This window comes from Pelobates fuscus, chromosome 13, assembly GCF_036172605.1.
Source record: "Pelobates fuscus isolate aPelFus1 chromosome 13, aPelFus1.pri, whole genome shotgun sequence".
Classification (NCBI taxonomy): Eukaryota; Metazoa; Chordata; class Amphibia; order Anura; family Pelobatidae; genus Pelobates; species Pelobates fuscus.
In genome coordinates, this window is record NC_086329.1 from 92,816,822 (window position 1) to 92,833,364 (window position 16,543).

At 45.4% G+C, this 16,543-nt stretch overlaps 1 protein-coding gene across 1 annotated transcript in view; it reads right to left on the minus strand.

Annotated features, from left to right (window-relative positions):
* Positions 1 to 16,543, minus strand: part of LOC134582455 (perilipin-2-like) — a 116,563-nt gene that overhangs the window by 94,920 nt on the left and 5,100 nt on the right. The gene's annotated exons all lie outside the window — the stretch shown is intronic.

The window sequence follows — 16,543 nt, forward strand, 5'->3', positions numbered from 1 at the left end:
GGCACACACTATAATCTATATTTAAGTATCTACATCTCGATACATCTCCTTTACACTCGTATTGTGAATGCCAAATTAGGGTTTGGGAAATATGGTTACCTGTTCTCGTAGTCTTAATGCATACCTCACAGCTAGGAGTGTCGGTACCTCTACCTTCCTGAATATAAAAACACATATAAATAAACACTATCAAAAGCACATCTTTCGCCGTCATCCTCAGTCTTCGTCCGTGCGATGGCGCCTCAGCTTCCAGGATGTGAGGGGCTGCAGGGAATGGAGTTCTGCTCATCTTCACAGGTGTCCCTTCGAGACTTTCCTGGCTTATACACTATGTGATGGTAAGCGGACAGGCTTTATTATGGCCTTCTCACTCACACCTGTAACAATAAAATTTGTAATCCACAATAATTCCTCGTTACTCCGACTGAGTAGTGCGTTTTAACCGGATCTTGCAGGGATTCTCTGGATCTGCTGTAACTTGCCAAGAATCGACTGCTGCTGGTTTAACCCTGGAGTGATGTATCCACGGAGTCACTTCTGCTACTTTTATTGCTGTAGGGGTAGACAAGAGAACAACATAAGGACCTCTCCACTTGGGCCCTAACGGTACAGTATTCCACTCTTTAATCCACACTTGGTCTCCTGGATGATAACTATGAACAGGGGGATAAATATTCACAGGTAATCTATCTTGTACCCATTTCTGTACCTCCTCCATAGTCTTACCCAACTCTACAACCTGCTGCCGGGTAATTCCTTCTCCCAACTGACTCAAGTCCCCCCTTAAGTTACCAAGTACGGGAGGTGGTCGCCCATACATGATTTCAAAAGGAGAGAGGCCCATCCTTCTGGTAGGGGTACTGCGGATTCGCAATAAAGCTATGGGTAAGAGAACGTTCCACTTAAGTTGGGTTTCCTGACACATTTTAGCCAACTGGTTCTTTATAGTTCTATTCATTCTCTCTACCTTACCAGAACTCTGGGGTCTATATGCAGTATGAAGCCTCCACTTTATACCAAGCATATGAGTCAGTTGTTGTAGGCACTGGTGAACAAAAGCTGGACCATTGTCCGATCCTATAGAACAGGGTAGTCCATATCGGGGTATTATTTCTCGTAGCAGGAATCTCACAACTTCTCCTGCTTTCTCTGTACGAGTAGGACATGCTTCTACCCAGCCTGAATAGGTGCACACAATTACCAGCAGGTAACGATGTCCACCCGATTTAGGCATCACTGTAAAGTCTATTTGTAGATCGGACATGGGGAGTCCCCCCATAAACTGAACTCCTGGTGGCTTTACTGGTCCTTGTCTTGCATTATTCTTAGCACACGTTACACATCTGCGTACAATGGCCTGAGTCAAGTTGGACAATCTTGGTATGTAGAAATGTTTTCTAAGAGATTCTTCAGTACTGTCTCTCCCAGAATGTGTCCCGTTGTGATAATTTTGGACAATTTCTACCGCTAGCGATGCTGGTATAACTATTCTTCCATCTTCTAGCTGATACCACTTGTTCTCCAGATACTTTCCCGGTTCAGTCTTTAACCACTCCTCTTCTTGAGCTGTATAAACTGGAGTCCATTGGGACAGTGGAGTTGGTATAAGAGCAGCTATATGCCCTACATACTCCTGTCTTCCTGATTCAGCAGCACGCTTAGCTGCACTATCTGCCATCCGATTTCCCTTGGTTACATCACCATCTCCTCTCAGATGCGCTCGACAATGTATGATACCGACTTCTTTCGGCTCCCACACTGCTTCCAATAGTTGTAGGATTTCAGCTGCGTACTTGATTTCTTTGCCTTCTGAATTCAGTAGTCCTCTTTCTTTATACAAAGCTCCGTGGGCATGAGTGGTTAAAAACGCATACTTAGAGTCCGTATAGATATTTACTCTTAAACCTTCAGCCAATTGTAACGCTCGTGTTAGTGCTATTAATTCTGCCTTTTGTGCTGATGTTCCTTTCGCCAGTGGCCGAGCTTCTATCACCTTGTCTATTGTTGTCACTGCATATCCTGCATAGCGGATCCCTTCTTTCACATAACTACTGCCGTCGGTGTAATATTGAACATCGGGGTTCTGGATGGGAAAATCACGAAGATCTGGTCTACTTGAGAATACTTCATCCATTACTTCCAAACAATCATGTTGACTTTCAGTAGGTTGTGGCAAAAGGGTAGCTGGATTTAAGGTGTTTACAGTCTCTAAATGCACTCTTGGGTTTTCACACAACATTGCTTGATACTTGGTCATACGGCTATTACTAAACCAATGATTTCCTTTGTAATCCAACAACGTCTGTACTGCATGTGGGACTCGTACATAAAGTTCTTGACCCAGAGTGAGTTTATCGGCTTCAGCTACTAGCAGGGCGGCTGCAGCTACGGCTCTTAGACAAGGTGGAAGTCCGCTGGCCACTGCATCCAATTGTTTAGACATGTAGGCAACAGGTCTTTGCCATGATCCCAAGTACTGTGTCAATACTCCCACAGCCATTCTTCTTTGCTCGTGTACATACAGGTAGAATGGTCGTGTGTGATCAGGTAGACCTAATGCTGGGGCACTCATCAAAGCCTTCTTCACATCTTCAAATGCCGTTTGCTGTTCTTGGGTCCATAGGAAGGGGTCGTGCTCTGTACCTTTGATAGCTGCGTACAGAGGTTTTGCTAGTATCGCATAACTGGGAATCCATATCCTACAGAAGCCTGCTGCCCCCAAGAATTCTCGCACTTGTCTTCTATTCTTGGGTATTGGTATTTGGCAGACAGCTTCTTTTCTCTCTGGCCCCATAATTCTTTGACCTTCAGAGATATGGAATCCTAGATACTTGACAGTTGGCAAACACAACTGAGCCTTCTTTCTAGACACCTTGTATCCTGCCTTCCAGAGAATGTGTAGTAGATCGTGCGTTGCTTGCTGACAGATTTCTTTTGTAACTGCTGCTATCAACAAGTCATCTACATATTGTAACAATACACACTCTCCTGGGATGGACTCGAAATCCAATAGATCTTGACTTAGGGCTGAACCAAATAGGGTAGGTGAATTTTTAAACCCTTGGGGCAGTCTTGTCCAAGTCATTTGGCGTTTTGAGCCCGTTACAGCGTTCTCCCATTGGAAAGCGAAAATACATTGACTTTCTGCGGCAATTCGGAGGCAAAAGAAGGCATCTTTGAGATCTAAGACTGTGAAGTAAGTAGCCCCGCCCGGAATTAAAGCAAGCAGGTTATATGGATTGGGTACAACTGGATGTATGCTAACAACCGCATCATTGACTGCTCTTAAGTCCTGCACAGGTCGATACTCATCTGTGCCGGGCTTTTGAACAGGCAGCAATGGGGTGTTCCAGGGGGAAGTACAGAATTTTAGGATACCATACCGTATGAACTTATCCAGATAGGATTGGATGTTCTTCTTAGCCTTCTGCGGAATGTGATATTGTCTTAGGCTCACTGGATAAACCCCATGTTTCAGTTCAATTTTTATTGGTGGAATATTGCGGGCCAGTCCTGGTGGGTTGTTCTCTGCCCAAACTCCTGGTATGTTAAACAATGTCTCATCACTCCTAGGGTTTTGGCTAGTCAACACTGTATAAAGTCGCCACTCTTCTTCCTTTGGTACGGATAAAGTCATAATACCTGAAGGTCCATTAAACTTTAAAGATGTTGTTCCATCTGGTAGGAACGTAATCTGCGCTTGTAATTTGGATAGCATATCACGTCCCAGCAATTGGACTGGACATTCAGGCATATAAAGGAATTGGTGTTTTACTACGTGGCCTCCCAATGTACAGAGTCGACTTTTAAGAACCGGTCTTTCAGCACTTCTTCCAGTTGCTCCTATCACAGTAATAGTCCTTCCAGATGGAGGAGCAACTAGATTAGTCACCACTGAATGTTCAGCACCAGTGTCGATCATGAACGCACTCCTTTTCCCCCCTATTGATACATCGACCATAGGCTCCGCTCGACCAAGGGGGATGGAGCCCGGTCGGTATCAATAGTCCTCCATGACCGTGTCAGCCAATCCTACAAAGTCCCTACCTTCTCTATCGCGAGACCTTTGCGCTGCTGGAATATACCTGTCTTCCCTAACACTTCCTCTGTTCCCATTACTCCCTCCGGGACCTCCTCTACCTCTCGCTCTGCCTCTAAAGTTTCCGTAGCCTGCCCTGGGTTGGTCTCTCTCGTACTGCTCTCTTTGCGGACATTCGTTCCTCCAATGCCCTTCTTCCTTGCAATACGCACACTGATCCCTACTCAAAGGCTCCCTACTCCATCTATTATTGCCTCTATCTGGGCCCCGTTTATCTACGCCTGCGATCGCTACCGCTAGCATATCAGCCTTTTTACGCATCTTGCGCTCCTCCTCTTTCTTGCTTTCTGTTTCCCTATTCATATAGACCTTATTAGCTACCTCCATTAGTTGGGAGATTGACATACCTGCAAACCCTTCTAACTTTTGTAGCTTGCGCTTAATATCTCCGTAAGCTTGGCTGACAAAGGCGGAGTTAACCATTCGGGAATTGTCTGCGTCTTCCGGATTAAAGGGGGTGTACAAGCGGTACGCCTCCAATAATCGGTCATAAAAGACACTGGGCGCTTCATCGCTTTTCTGGATCACCTCAACTGTCTTCGACATGTTAATGGCTTTCTTTCCTCCGGCTTTCATGCCAGCAATTATAGCGTCTCTATAGGCTCTGAGTTGAACCATATCAGCACCATTTACGTTCCAATCGGGATCAGTGTTGGGATAATGTGTTGCGGCCCATGCTGCTGGATTAGCTTGGTTCAAAGCACGGGCTCTATCCTCTAATGCTTTAATGGCTGCTTGATTTATTCTTGTCCTTTCCTCATTGTTAAATAAAGTCATTAATAACTGCTGGCAATCAGCCCATGTCGGATTATGTGTCTGTACTATTGAGGTGAACAGATCAGTCATGGCTTGTGGTTTCTCAGTATACGAGGAATTATGGGTCTTCCAGTTTAAAAGGTCGGTAGTGGTGAAAGGGACATATACGAAGACAGGGTCAGCGTGTGCCATTTGACCTGCGGCATCGATATAAGCTGACCCGGGATTTAAGCGAAGAGGCATCTGATAGTGCTTTAATTGTTGGGCACCAGTCAACTGTCGGGTTTGGATGGGGCTACGTAGGGAAGCGTCAGTCATGGGTTCCGGTCGGGGAGATATAGGGTATGGGGATGTGGGAGGTTGGTTTTGGGAAAAGGTAGTGAATAGAACACTTCGGGCCGAGCTAGATGAAGCTTGACCGGAAGTCTGAAGTGGCGCCAAATCAGGATATTCGTTTCTAATGGGGGTGGGTTCTGGTTCCGGAAGGGGAGATTTAGTACGAGGGGGGGTGGATCCTGTACTGGAGGAGGAAGCGGAAGTGGATGAGGGTAATGAGGGAAGGGTTACAGGACTTCCTGTATTTGCGTCACTTCCTCTTACCGGAAAGTAAGGGGGCGGCAAAGGGATCTCGGACTCAGGGGGCGTGTCCAAAATGGGCCTAACACCAGCCCTAGTGGACGAACAAGTCCTAGCTACCATGAGGCGACACTGTTCCTCGTGGCATGTCCGGAGCCATTTTGGCGAGTCATTTACGGCCTGTCTCCAACAATCAATATAAGGAAACTGGCCGTAAAGTTCAGGCCTACCTGATACAGCCACGTGTAAGCGCTGTACCAGAGTTGGATCCAAACTGCCACGTGGCGGCCATGCCGCAACCAAAGTAGGCCACTCCCTAGTGCACAAAGTGACCAAACGTACAGGGGACATCTTAACCCCAAAATCACAAACTTTGAATCCCTTTTTAAAATTCTTAACCATACATCCTAAGGGATCCGGAATCGTTGACTGCGACGCGCCCATATTTAACAGTGGAACGTCGTCGACAACGATTACTATACACGCGTACTATTCAACAGTCACACCCGTTTCCTCTGGCAACAGCACCACGTGGTATGGTTACCAAGTGAAACGTACACCATAACAATAAACACTCAGGGAATTCCCGTACACACACAGCTGCTACACCAGTCACTATATAATCAATATTATGCCCTTTGGCGTAACTACACAGTCACCCACGCTATAATTCTCTATATACGAATTACCCGTCTATAACACACCCAGTAACATCGTCTTTTACAAATAGCGGTTACAGTACGGTTAGCATAGGTCAAAGCACAAGTTAAGGTCACAATACAATTATTAGTGGTTATGGTGTTAAAACATGCAATGGACGACAATGATTAGTACTTATTATACAATGTCAGTAAATATACAGGGTTATGGTACCGTGCACTATAATACAGCAACACACTATTAACACTCTCGCTAGACGGCTGAGCTCGCGCTATCTAACAAGATATACACTTTACTAAAACAATCGTTAACACATTTACAATTCCCAACTAAACTATTGGCCAGTACCTTGAATGGACTACCTAAAACTATATACACCCGTTTTGGTTAGCCACACTGCCCAATCACCACATATACATAGCGAGCTAGAGATCCGAATTTACACAGGCGCCTCTTAGTCGCACTATACAACGAGCTAGAGATCCGAATTTACACAGGCGCCTCTTAGTCGTACTATCAAAAGTCTAGTGGGTTCCAAATTTACACGCCTTCCCACTTAGCCCAGATAGGATGAGAACTAGCGAACCGAATTTACACAGGCGCCGCTTAGTCTCCCGGTCCCTCCGACCTAGCGAACGTAATATACACCCTAGAACGCTAGTCTAGACAAGACACCGGTGTCCGGCTAGGGCTATCTTACACCAGGACCCCGCCTGACTAACCAAATCAAACGGTCTGACTAAAGAGCGTTCGATCGAGCGGTGCGCCTTCGCTCCTTCCCTCCGACAGAGGGGGCAGATACAGATTCAAAAACCCCTTTGGGCCTACCGCACAATCGGTATACCCCTAGCGGGTCCTGCCGTCTAAAACAGCAGTTATCTTACCTCCTCGTTCCTGAACCTGAGTTCACACTCATCGACGGGGACACCCCAGCACTTCTCACGTAGAGGCCGATGATCTCCTGGACAACAGACCAGTGGCGCCGAGACGAAGGGAGGTCCACGCAGAAGTTCAGGGGTGCAGCCGTAGAGAACGTGGGCAAAGATAGACCGTCTCACGCCTCTGCCTCTCAGCTACCGTTGAACGATGAGCTTCCCGGCCAATGCACCAAATGATACCGGAGAAACTGACGGAAGCCAAGCACAGAGAGATGGACACAGGTTTCTTCAGGAAGGAAGAGATTCTTTATTGGATCACCGATCGGGACTCAGAGGGACTAGCGTCACCAAAATACAGCAAAGTCTGAGTACTGAATACATAGAGTACATTCCTTATATAGCACTGTAGCTCCTCCCACAATTAACTACACCCACACATACCCTTAACCTATTTAATGAATAGAGTCTAAACTCATCCATCCGGTCTAACCACGTGGCTCATCTGATACAAAGGAGAGGGACGCGTAATTCCAGTTCTTACATTCCTGCACCTGATCAGTACAGTGATGACAGTATCTTAGCTACGTGTAATTAACCAACTGATACTACAAACACATATACATACATATGCCTTGTGGCAATCTTAGCCTGCTAAACTTGTATTTTACTGGAATTACATCACATCATGATTCCATTTTATTCCAGAAGTTTGGTCCTTAATGGGTTAAGGAGGGGCAAAAGGGGCAGCTGCCCCGGGCCCAGTTACTCCTGGGGGCCCTAAGGCAGCTGCTCTATGGGCCCCCTGCAGCACCTGAGGTAATCAGCGGCCACAGCCCTTTAATACTGCTCTGGACCTGGCCCCTGTAATATGGGGGTGGCTGCCTACATACTCACAGCCATAGACATTCTATGTGTATGCTCACAGCTACCCCCCTCACACACTGCCCTGTGATCCCTTTTCTTGTCCGTGGCATGCTGGGAGGAAGGTCAGATCACTTCCTCCTCAGTGCCGCTGGGGAGGAGGCACACACCACATGGAGGAGAGTGCAAGCATTGTGAGGGAGAGGGACTGAGAAAGCTGATGGCAGACTCCCATCAGCCTGGGCCAGCAAGCTCTCACTGGATCCCAGGGAAGCCACCTTTCTGTACCCAAAAGGTAAGGAGACAGGAGGGTGGCTAAATGTTTTTTGTTTTGCTTATTTCTGATATCACTCCAAGTGTTGGTGTTTGTAATGTAACACACAGGGAATAAGTACATGTTAAAAATCCTAGAAGAACCTGACAATTCCCTATTAAATATAAATTTAAAAAGTATTTATTTTAACATATTATTGCATCAAGTGTAATCAAAGGCTGTACACCATTTCCAAATGTCACTTTTGCCAAATTCTGGACCAGGGTATGAAAGAACAGAGTTGAGACATTATATTGGCCAAGGTTGCTGGGAGTTGCTGTCCAAGAGCTGCTAGAAGGCAGAGATTAAAATATGTAAATGTACACATATATGTGTGTGTGTATCTGGCTGTGTTTATGTCCTTGTGTGTATCTGACTGTGTTTGTCTGCGTGTCAGTGTTTCTGTGTGTATGTATACCTGTGTATGTGTACTTGTGTGTCAGTGTGTATGTGTACCTGTGTGTGTGTGTTTGTGTGTGTGTGTCTGTATGTGTCGGTGTGTGTAAGTGTGCATCTGAGTGTGTGGTAATGCATACATCCCAGCATTTTAATGCCAACACAAATACACTCCTACATTCCATCTCTAGCACTGTACACATATACACCCCTGCATTTATACCTTTATGTATGTGTGTATCTGAGTGTGTGTGTGTGTACATACCTGTGTCAGTGTGTGTGTGTGTGTGTGTGTATCTCTGTGTGTGGATGTGCCAGTGTGTGTGTGTATCAAAGTGCTTGTATCCGTTTGTATCTGAGTGTGTGTGTATGAATGTGCCAGTGTGTGTCAAGGTGTGAGCATGTGTCAGTGTGCTTATGTGTGTATCTGCGTGTTAATGTGTATATGTGTTATAGAAATCACACAACATGCAAACAGACCCCTGCAAACACAAACATTACATACAAACACACCAGTTTTCTGAAACACCAATACTACACACAAATGTACATATGCATTTAAAACACAACAGTACATCCAAACACCCCCTTGCATGCAAATACAAACATTACATACAAACACATTCCTGTAATAAAACGTAAAAATTATATACAAACACCAACTCTACACACAAACGTACACCTGCATTTAAAAGCCAACACTACAGACAATCACACATCCCTGCATTCAAACGCAAACACTACACACAAGTACACCACTGCATTCCAATGGTAACAGTACATACAAATACACCCCTACATGCACACATACACTCTATACAATAACATGCTGACATTCAATTGCACAAACACTGCTCAAAAATACAACCCTGCAAGGATGGTAGATCCCCAGCTGGCATAGCATTGCAGGAGTTGTATGACAGATGGAGATCTATCTTTTCTTTACTCTTGTGCTACAGGGCAGGCCTGATTTTTTTTTTTTGCACCAAGGCACTCTCTACATTAGTTTTGCCTCTAGGTTGGGGTGGAGGGAGTGATTGCATGCCCAGGGGGCCCAAGCAGATGCTTGCCCAGGGTCCAATCAATATTAAAGACGGCCCTTGGGGGGGAGCGTGGGCGGACCCTGACCCAGCGCCGAGGGACATTGGCGCTGGATACAGGTAAGTCACTGAAGGGGTTTTAACCCCTTCAGTAACCTGGGATGGGAGGTGAGAGGGGAACTGCAGTGCCAGGAAAACAATCTGTTTTCCTGGCACTGGAGAGTCCCTTTAACAATAAATTATACCATTACAAATTGGTACAGGAACATTCCGATGATGAAGACCCTGCTCAAAAGATATTTTTTATATTTTAGTGAATATGTTTGTGTTTATGGCTCATAGAATGTGTTTATTGATCCATAAGGCAGACCATCCCTATAAGAACTTGTGGAGTGACTTTGTATCATGTGATTGCCATGACATAATTCTAAAGATCATTCGAAAGTTGTACTATTGCAGAATTGTCATCATACATTAGGTGGAACTTGCGTTACTGGTTACTTATGGCGCATGTAAGTGAGACCTTGGTGAGATCTTACGAGGGATCTATAAAGTACTATCACTACCTCTCTATATCCTCCTGGAGATCTGCTCTATAGAACTAAACACAATACTCTAGGTGAGATCTTACCAGGGATCTATAAAGTACTATCACTACCTCTCTACATCCTCCTGGAGATCTGCTCTATAGAACTGAACACAATACTCTAGGTGAGATCTTACCAGGGATCTATAAAGTACTATCACTACCTCTCTATATCCTCCTGGAGATCTGCTCTATAGAACTGAACACAATACTCTAGGTGAGATCTTACCGGGGATCTATAAAGTACATTCACTACCTGTCTATATCCTCCTGGACAGGGTCGGACTGGGAACTAAAATCAGCCCTGGAAAAAAATTCTATACCAGCCCAATAATGCGTTGCGCCAGCATAGTGTGCTGATATAAAGGGTGAAAAAATAACTTAAAATTGAAAACTATTACTCCAGCAAAAGAACGCATATAGGGCTTCAAAATAAACAAAAGAGCGCCTTTATTTTAAGCAGACATTCATTTGCATGTAATCAATGTTTCTGTACAACTAATTTGGCCTATTAAGGACATTTTAGTACTGGGATTGAAATGGTGAATGTATGCGGTTGCACAACTGAAAAGAAAAATTAAGTTATCTTGCTCATTTTGAAGTCCTATGGGTACGCTCTTCACTTTGAATATGTTATTGTGCATGAGTATGCAACTAGCAACAAGACTGGGCCAATACGTGCTCATTACAAATATGTATATATTAATGACATTTATGTGTGTATTATGCAAATATAAATGTATATTAATATATTATAGGCATAATTATATATGTTGCTAATACACACATCAATATACATGCATATATATATAAATATATATATATGTGTGTGTATTACTGTCAGGATCACATCAATTACGTCTATTACGTTTACCTCGTTTAGTGTATCGTCTCCAATTGTCTCCTTTTTGTCTCTTACAGCGACCCTTGTGTTTCTTTTACTTCATCCCAGTCCCTGTGTGTTTCTTTTTACCCTTCTCCAGCCTCTGTATGTCTCTTTCCCCCAGCCCCTTTGTCTCTTTCTCCCTTTCCAAATCTCATCTGTGTGTCTCTTTCTAACTCCAGACTCTGTGTGCCTCTTTCTCTTCTCCCAGCCACTGTGTGTCTCTTTTTCCCCCAGCCCAGTATTTCCTCCCACAAATCTTGTGTTACTTTGTTCCCCTTCCCTTCTGTATGTCTTTGTTCCCCCAACAAACCTTCTGTGTCTCTTTCTCCCCTCTCCTCCATGTGTCTGTCTTCCCCCTCTCCTCCCTGTGTCTCTCTTCCCCATCTCCACCCGTGTCTCTCTCTCTTACCCCTCTGTCTCTTTGCCCCCTTTCCCCTGTCTCTATTACCCCTCTGTCTCTTTGTCCCTCCATCCCCTGTGTCTCTCTATTACCCCTCTGTCTCTTTTTACCCCCTTTCCTGGTGTCTCTCTATTACCCCTCTGTCTCTGTGTCCCCCCTCCCCCTGTGTCTCTTTATTATTCTTTGTCCCCCCCATCTCCTGTGTCTCTCTATTACCCCTCTCTTTGTCCCCCCATATCCTGTGTCTCTCTATTACCCCTCTCTTTGTCCCCGATTCCCCTGTGTCTCTCCATTACCCCTCTCTTTGTCCACCCATCCCTGTGTCTCTCCATTACCCCATCTCTTTCCCCCATCCCCTGTGTCTCTCTATTACCCCTCTCTTTGTCCCCCTTCCCCCGTGTCTCACCATTACCCCTCTCTTTGTCCCCCCTTCCCCTGTGTATCTCCATTACCCCATCTCTTTCCCCCCATCCCCTGTGTCTCTCCATTACCCCTCTCTGTCCCCCTTCCCCTGTGTCTCTCCATTACCCCTCTCTTTGTCCCCCTTCCCCTGTGTCTCTCCATTACCCCTCTCTTTGTCCCCCTTCCCCTGTCTCTCCATTACCCCTCTCTTTGTCCCCCTTCCCCTGTCTCTCCATTACCCCTCTCTTTGTCCCCCTTCCCCTGTCTCTCCATTACCCCTCTCTTTGTCCCCCTTCCCCTGTCTCTCCATTACCCCTCTTTGTCCCCCTTCCCCTGTCTCTCCATTACCCCTCTCTTTGTCCCCCTTACCATGTCTCTCCATTACCCCTCTCTTTGTCCCCCTTCCCCTGTCTCTCCATTACCCCTCTCTTTGTCCCCCTTCCCCTGTCTCTCCATTACCCCTCTCTTTGTCCCCCTTCCCCTGTCTCTCCATTACCCCTCTCTTTGTCCCCCTTCCCCTGTCTCTCCATTACCCCTCTTTGTCCCCCTTCCCCTGTCTCTCCATTACCCCTCTCTTTGTCCCCCTTACCATGTCTCTCCATTACCCCTCTCTTTGTCCCCCTTCCCCTGTCTCTCCATTACCCCTCTCTTTGTCCCCCTTCCCCTGTCTCTCCATTACCCCTCTCTTTGTCCCCCCTTTCCCTGAGTTTTTACTTCCCCTCTGTTTGTGTCCCTGTTGTCTGCCCCTTGTCACAGGAGGACTGAGGGAGGGGGTGGAGCTAAATACCAAGCTCCCTCGCAGTTCCCATAATTCCCAGCACAGCCATATCATAGAGTAATCGCTACTCTATGATGTGTAGATGCTAGGAATTATGGGAACCGCGAGGGAGCTTGGTAGTTAGCTCCGCCCCCTCCCTCAGTCCTCCTGTGCTGACAGCTATGCTGCTGTCAGTATCAGTGAGTGTGCTGCTGCATCACTTAGGCGGCCGCCCGGCACACTCACTGATACTGACAGCAGCATAGCTGTCAGCAGAGGAGACGGGGCCGCCGGCCGCAAGGTGAGTAATCACCTCAGAGTGTGCCGCCGGACCGGCCACCCGGCGGCACCGACATGCGGCCGGTGGCCGCGATATTCTTAAAAACGGCTGCAGGGCTCCCTCTCTATAGGGAGTAAGAGCTCTGCAGCCCCCAGGTGCCGCGGCCCACCGGGAAATTTCCCGGTATCCCGGTGGGCCAGTCCGGCCCTGCTCCTGGAGATCTGCTCTATAGAACTGAACACAATACTCTAGGTGAGATCTTACCGGGGATCTATAAAGTACTATCACTACCTCTCTATATCCTCCTGGAGATCTGCTCTATAGAACTGAACACAATACTCTAGGTGAGATCTTACCAGGGATCTATAAAGTACTATCACTACCTCTCTATATCCTCCTGGAGATCTGCTCTATAGAACTAAACACAATACTCTAGGTGAGATCTTACCAGGGATATATAAAGTACTATCACTACCTCTCTATATCCTCCTGGAGATCTGCTCTATAGAACTGAACACAATACTCTAGGTGAGATCTTACCAGGGATCTATAAAGTACTATCACTACCTCTATATCCTCCTGGAGATCTGCTCTATAGAACTGAACACAATACTCTAGGTGAGATCTTACCGGGGATCTATAAAGTACTATCACTACCTCTCTATATCCTCCTGGAGATCTGCTCTATAGAACTGAACACAATACTCTAGGTGAGATCTTACCGGGGATCTATAAAGTACTATCACTACCTCTCTATATCCTCCTGGAGATCTGCTCTATAGAACTGAAAACAATACTCTAGGTGAGATCTTACCAGGGATCTATAAAGTACTATCACTACCTCACTGTATCCTCCTGGAGATCTGCTCTATAGAACTGAACACAACATCCCTCGTGTATGTCTGTACCCAACATTCACCACCCCCACCTTCTGCGTATCTTCGTTATGTGTCTTTCTATTCTCTGTGACCCGGCTTTGTCTATTAGCAGGGGGAAGGGATAACTACAGCCTCCTTTTTGTCTAACATTCTCACAACTCGGATACCAAGTCTGAAGATTTTAAATAAAAGGAACTATTAGCCAAGCCTGGTCTCCTGAGGATGGAAGATAATTATTTCTCACTTAAAACAGTCAGTGTTAAATTAGCCGGCTCTGAATTTCCCTTTTGCTTGGAGCGGCTCCCACCGAGCAGGGGAACGCGTCCTATTTGCATCACAGCGGTATCTTGTTTATTCGTTCACATGACCATACCCACGTTTGGTTACTTTGGCATACTCATCGTGAGCCCTGAAACAGCTGGTTTCTGGCACAGGACTCTAGAATGATCTCTGGAAACAAGGCACAACGGCACGGTCGTATTTGATTGCTATGAAACAGAAAAAGAGGGGCTTTGAAGGACACGTGGCCCCCTGTTACCTCTGTCACGGACCATGCCACGTGAAATTCCTGCAGGACACACTCTAAAAGAAAACCCCTCAGCAGTCGGCATTAACTTTTACAAATTGGTATTTAAATGAACTGACTAGAACACTTCTTAATTGGATTTTATCTCCTTACTATAAAAAAAAATGTAAAAAAGCAAAAATAGTAAAATAAAGAACCAAAATGTAACTGTGCAGGAGAAAAAATATGTACTTTTAAATTTACAATTATGACTATATTTAGATAAGACACTCTCAAAGGCAGCATAGAAACAAATCGTCTATAATCATTAAATCGCTTTCTTGCGTTAAGTATCAAATTTCCATTAGTATTAATTTCGAAAAGTTCACATTAAAAAAATATATTTCTGATCTGTACTAGGAATACAGCACTGCTTGGGTTAAATGCATTTGATAGCTAGGCATACAATGTAAATTAAATATAACAGTAAAACATTTTTTTAAAAAAAAACATGAAATAAAACAAATTGTTCAATCCTTGCTATAAGTCAAAAAACTGGATGTGACAGTTGTGCTTTAATGATGCCAACATCACTATGCCTGATTGACAGTATGAGCATCAACGATTGAGGCTTGTTGGCTTTAAAAGAATAGCAGGAACCATACTTATCTTATACTGTGAAAGCAAAACGCGCAAGCAACTTTTAATCCTTTGCATGCCAAATTTAAAAAAAACATTTTTTTAAATTGCTCCACTCATAAAAGTAAAAACTAAATTGGGTATTTGATATATACATTGGATAGCCACAGATACCGTTTTACATACCGTTTTTTTACCCAGTATTTATTTAACTGTTTAGTGAATATTCCCCTCTCTCGTTTATCTTTAGGGGGTATATTTTACAGTTTACAGCCTGTTGGCCATTTTTATATTTTTGGCTTATATTTTACCTATACTTGATACACTATCGTCACACGGGCATTTGAGTTGTAGTTGTTTTGACGGCATTACGATTTGGATGCCACTGTGATGAAGTGTAGACATGTGCAATTTGTTTCGGTCTGAATATGAATTCGGACAAATTTCGGGCAATTCGGGTACTTCCAAATGTCCGAATTGCCGGGTCCCGAAGTTCCCTAGTTTCAAAGTGCCGAAGTTCCTAAGTACAGTATTGCCTAAGAACTAATATACTTACCCAGTGGAAGAAGAATAATGTTACACTGTATACAAGTTTAAATAAAAAGTATACAAACGTAGCCAGGATTCAGCTGTAAGCATTTGCAACACTTACAACAATCAAGGGTCCCCCCACCTCATTCTAATTTAGGGCTCCCACACACCGCTCAGGGGTGGGGGCCAGGGGGAAGGACATTAGGTACCCCCCTAATTAGTATTTAGGGCCCCCACCCACCGCTCAGGGGTGGGGGACAGGGGGGAGGACATTAGGTGTCCCCCCCCTCATTTTAATTTAGGGCCCCCACCTGCCGCTCAGGGGTGGGGGCCAGGGGGAGGACATTAGGTACCCCCCTAATTAGTATTTAGGGGCCCAACCCACCGCTCAGGGGTGTGGGCCAGGGGGAAGGACATTAGGTCCCCCCCCTCATTTTAATTTAGGGCCCCCACCTGCCGCTCAAGGGTGGGGGCCGGGGGGAGGACAATAAGTCCCCCCCCCCCATTATTTTACTTCAGGGCTACACCTGCCGCTCGGGGGGGGGGCAATAGGCCCCCCTTTAGTTTAAAAGCCCCCACTCGCACGGGGCTCGGGAGGGGGGGGACCCTTTTTTTTTTTTTTTTACAGTGAGCAGCCACTGGCTGCTCACTGTTTAATAGACATGCCCATACTCACGGTATAGCGAATAGGGGCACAATTTACTAATACCAAGTCATTTTTACTTAGTATTAGTAAATGTTGCTGAAAGACCAATTTAGGTCTTTCAGCCTTTTGGTAGGTAACTCCCTAATACCGTGGGAATTAGGGAGTTATCTACCAAGCGGCTGCAAGAGAAGTTCCGAAATTCCAAAGTCCCGAACTGTCTATTGCCGAGGTCCCGAAGTGTCTACGTTGCCGCAGTCCCAAATTTCGGAATGCCGAGCCGAGCCGAACCAAAATTTTTTCCCATGCACATGCCTAATGAAGTGTATCTACGTCCCATTGTTACTATGACTTTGAGTTGATGTGTCTGTTAATACTATTAAATATTGCTGTTAATACATCTATTAGATCTATTCATTTTTTTAAATTAATTTTCCTGTAGGAGCGCTCACACTAT